This window comes from Nannobrachium achirus (assembly GCF_963921795.1).
Source record: "Nannobrachium achirus genome assembly, chromosome: 16".
In the NCBI taxonomy this organism is placed as follows: domain Eukaryota; kingdom Metazoa; phylum Chordata; class Actinopteri; order Myctophiformes; family Myctophidae; genus Nannobrachium; species Nannobrachium achirus.
Genome location: NC_137823.1, coordinates 62,801,942 through 62,806,931, shown reverse-complemented (window position 1 = coordinate 62,806,931; position 4,990 = coordinate 62,801,942). Strand labels below are relative to the sequence as shown.

Here is a 4,990-nt window from a genome sequence, read left to right as displayed (position 1 = left end):
CGGTTCTCCATACATCTGGCCAGCTCATTGGTGTTCTGTGTCCCTACGTCTTCCTTGAGTATGTCCACGTATGTTCTTGTGGGACGTCCTCGCGACCGGTGCCCATGTGTTGGCTCCCACAGTACCAATTTGCTGGCTGGAAGCTCCTGGTGTCTTTGGCAGTGTCCTGCTAGTCTCATTCTTCTGGTGGCAATTTTCTCGCTTACCCTTGGTATTCCCTCATACAGGCTCCTGTTGGTAACATGTGCGCTCCTGTTGATGTTGAGTACTGCACGCAACATTCTAGTGTAGCACCCATTTAGAGACTTCTGCAGGGTTGGCTTCAGGGTCCAGCATTCACTGCCATAGAGGAGAACAGACTCCACTGTTGCAAAGAAGAAGCTAAGTTTGATTTGGCGGGGGAGGCCAGAGTTCCATACACTGTTCATGCCGTTCAGGGCCCTCCAAGCGAGTGCCTTCCTTACTTTGAGGTCTTTCTCAGTTGAGTCGACCCATGCACCCAGGTACTTGAAGTCCTTGACTTCCTTCAACACAGCTCCTTCTGTTGTTGTCAGAGGTGAGTGATCAGGTAGGTTATAGGTGATAACCTCAGTTTTCTTAGCATTTAGCCTGAGACCAACTTTGGCACACTCTATCTCCACCCTGTTCAGGAGTTCTTGTGCTTGTTCCATGCTGTCGGAGAGCAGGCTGATGTTGTCCGTTCAGGTTGCTTGTTGTGCTGTAGAGCATTGTTGCAAAAGTCTAGGATGAGGTTGTCTAGGTCGCAGTTCTTCAAGACCTCTGGGGGTATGCCATCCGGCCCAGCGCTTTTTCCCTCTCTCAGGGTGGATTTAGCCCTGGCGAGCTCGCTGACTGTGAAGGGTCCATCGTCGATGTTCAGGCCCTGGAGGACTGCTGGTATATTTTCCTCTTCTCCCTCTTCCACTGATGTTCCCAGGAGCCTTTGGAAGTGGTCGAACCATGTTGCCACTCTCTCTTCTGGGCTGTGTCCCTCAACCTGGCCCTCCTTGGCCCTCTTCCGCCCTGTCATCTCATTTATTACCTTAAAACATGTACTCTGAATCAAAATACACATAAGTATAGCAAGACATACCAAAGAGTCTACTTGGCAGCACTCAGCATCAAGGGGTGAAGTGGGGTCCCTGCAACATGCTAGTGTCATGTACAGGAGGTCTAATTGTTGCCTGGTTAAAGTGCGGGTGCCATGATTTATTCCCCCTCTAAAACAACTATTATGATTATACTAGGAGGAAGATTTTTTCCAAAAAAGTGTACAGAAAGAGTTAAAATTATGTTTTTATGTGGCCACACCCCCAGTTCATTAAGTATGCCTGGTTGTCGTGGTGGGTGGTGACCCAGCTGAAGTTAGCCACACCCCACAGTGTCCATTTGAAAATAGCCGATCTACAAGCTCACAATGTGTTGCATCGCGAGCTTGTAGATCTGTGCAAATCCATGCATCGTGCGTAAAGACGGTGCCTAAAATCCAGCGTAGGCTAAAGCGTCAGGCGTCTTCAATGCACACTCAACCAGGGGTTTGATCTTTCAGCCAAACACCAATGCACAACTGGTAGCGCTGTTTTATAGACAGGCTGGTGAATAACCCCAGAGAGGGATCTGTTTTATAGACAGGCTGGTGAATAACCCGAGAGAGGGATCTGTTTTATAGACAGGCTGGTGAATAACCCGAGAGAGGGATCTGTTTTATAGACAGGCTGGTGAATAACCCGAGAGAGGGATCTCCAGATGATTACGCACAGTGAGCGGGGGAAACGCATAGGTTTTAAACTTGAAAAAATAATAACACACACACACACACACACACACACACACACACACACACACACACACACACACACACACACACACACACACACACACACACACACAGCCGCTGTCCCACCCGGTCTCCTCGATCGTTGTAGTTCATTCCGTTGTAGTGCTTAATTGTGTCTCTCTCTCTCGGAGTTTAAGGACACCGGACTATCGAGATTCGAAACATAAGGGCAACTTTTCATAGGGCCAAGGAGCCGTGCCGGCATCGGATCTCCGTGCCGTCGGATCGGATCTCCGTGCCGTCGGATTGTCGGCACGTCGGAAAATCGAGATTACACCTTTGCGCATCACTTTGCTTTGCGCCACATTTCATGCTTGCAAATCTGCTACTTTTGATGCTTCTGTTATGATCAAGTAAGGCCTTCATTTACGAATATAAACCAAATATGGAGATACGTGATTTCTGCCCGATGGCAAAGGTTTCTACTTTGACTCAAGCACTGTGACGGAGTTCCTTCTGAGTTCCTTGTCCATGTAAAAGAGTTATTTTTGATGAGGGCAGGTGTACAGAACAAGACGAAACTGAAGTTCAAAAATGAAGATTTAGTTTCTTCTTGCAAGATGGTTTGAACAAAATATTCAAAAATGTAGAGTAGTAAAAATAGTAAATAGACAAAAAATGGGAATACCTAAAGCAGGCATAAGTGCAAGTTCTACATACTTCAACACTATGTTAAGGCAGAGCTCTCAGAGAATTGTGCCCCAACTTCCCCCTCTCAAGACAGAGACAAGAATAACTGAATTAATGATGTTTCAAAAGACCTTAAGTAGAGGGGGAACTCCTCCCCTAATTGGTTTAAACCAATTCATTAATTCAAGGAACCCTACTCAACTTCAATTCAAGTGTCATAAAAAAAAAACCTTTCACAATCAAAGAAAATCATAAAAATCCATAAAGGTAAGTATTATTAATGATTTTAGTTAACCCAACTCAGTATTTATAGACAAAAGCCTTAGTCCCCATACAAACTCCCCTGCCACACTTGGTACACTCCCAATCACCCCACTCCTCACTATAAATTGAGCTCCGGACCCAGGTGTGAATCTTTTGGAGGACCAAACAGGAATTAAGTATGTGATAGTTAGCAATGCTGCGCTTTAAATAAACAATGTTTTAAACCAAACAATTGCACAGTGTGTCATTTGTAATCTGACTTAATAATATGCATGACTTAGGTACAATGACAACTGAAACAAACATTTGAACACACAAATAGTGCACATACGGAGCATTCAAAATGTTTGTGACCACATGTCTAGCAAGAAATGGTGAGAAATAATGAAACAAGTTAAAAGTGGGAAAGCCAGTCTTGGTCTTTACCACAGTCCACCACTGAATGACAGCATGGCCTCATGTGACGTCATGTATGATGTCATGTATGATGTCATGACGTCATGTATGACGTCATGTATGATGGCCAAGATGGCCGCTCGGTTCCAGTAAAATCATGGTGTCATCACAATCTCGCCATCACAACCAAGTTTAAAAAGAGGTGTTAAATCATGTTTAATGACTTCTGAAAAACTGTTGAACAGACTGTAGCACAAGGGATTTCTAGAGCCTGCCGGGGTTCATATTTAAAGAATCAAAGGGACATCCTGCTCAAGTAAAGGGGAACCGTCATGGCGGAACAAACGCAAGAGGCACAGACAAAGACTGCTCCTGCTCCCAGCGCCTCCAGGACCCTGGAAGACGGCGGGCCCGTAGGTGTGGGTGCCGAGTTCTTCCTCGTCAGGGACGGTGACGGATATAAGTCAATCCCCAACCCCTACGAGAGCCCCTCGCCATCCCCGACCCGTACACCTCACCAAATGGCGGACAACGCCGGTGGTAGAGGAGATAGCCCCTCGCCATCCCCGACCCGTACACCTCACCAAATGGCGGACAGCGCCGGTGGTAGAGGAGATAGCCCCTCGCCATCCCCGACCCGTACACATCACCAAATGGCGGACAGCGCCGGTGGTAGAGGAGGTTTTCGCTGAGATTTCGGCAGCGGGGGGCTGGATCGCGGCCGTGGACGCGGCAGGGGCCGCGGAGCCCGGGCGGCTAGTCCGAGGACTAGCCAGTCACCAAACTGGGCCACCTGGTCAAGGACATGAAGTTCAAGTCCCTGGAAGAGATCTACCTGTACTCTCTACCTATCAAGGTAAACTATAGATCTACCAGTACTCTCTACCTATCAAGGTAAACTATAGATCTACCTGTACTCTCTGCCTATCAAGGAGTCTGAGATCATGGACTTCTTCCTGGGCTCTGCTCTGAAGGATGAGGTGCTGAAGATCATGCCTGTCCAGAAGCAGACCAGAGCCGGACAGCGCACAAGGTTCAAGGCCTTTGTCGCCATCGGAGACTACAACGATCACGTGGGCGTCAAGTGCTCCAAGGAGGTGGCCACCGCCATCCACGGCGCCATCATCCTGGCCAAGCTGTCCATCGTGCCCGTCAGGCGAGGCCACTGGGGCAACAAGATGGGCAAGCCCCACACGGTGCCCTGCAAGGTGACGGACGGGCCGATGCGGCTCGGTGGAGGTGCGTCTGATCCCCGCCCCCCCCGCGGCACCGGCATGGTGTCGGCGCCCGTGCCCAAGAAGCTGCTCATGATGGCCGGTATCGACGACTGCTACACGTCTGCCAGGGGGTGAAGTTTGTTGGCAGGTGTTCTTTTGTCCAAAGTCTATAAGATCAGAGTCAGACTGATTTATTAGTTATTTATAAAGTTATTACGTAAATTCAAATTGTATTTATTATTTTAGTTTTTGCGTCTTACGGTGATCAGTTTGTTTAGAGTTTACTTGAAACTGTAGCCTACTGATCACTGTTAGACTGTATAAATATCTTATCAAGATACCTACTGTACATATGTAGCCTACGTATTCAGTTGCCCACTGTAGAAGGCTATACACTGTACATAATCTCATTGTACATAGTCTCATATTCACTATTGATAGACTGTTTATAGGACTATTCTTTGTTATATTTTGGCAATGGATATTCATGCATATAGTATTACTGGTCATAAACTGTACATTTACTGTTAATAATTCCACAATTCTCAGAGAGTCAGTGAGTGCAACAGGTGTGATTGATTAATAGAATGACACGAGGTTGGTTGGATGGACAGACAGACAGACAGACAGACAGACAGACAGACAG

The 4,990-nt window shown here is 47.2% G+C and overlaps 1 pseudogene across 1 annotated transcript; it reads left to right on the top strand.

Moving 5' to 3' along the window:
- The first annotated feature begins 3,780 nt into the window (after nt 1–3,780).
- LOC308300169 (small ribosomal subunit protein uS5-like) lies at nt 3,781–4,479 on the top strand (annotated as a pseudogene). Its single transcript has 2 exons — nt 3,781–3,956; nt 4,033–4,479. The product of its transcript is annotated as a small ribosomal subunit protein uS5-like (transcript).
- The last annotated feature ends 511 nt before the right edge of the window (nt 4,480–4,990 follow it).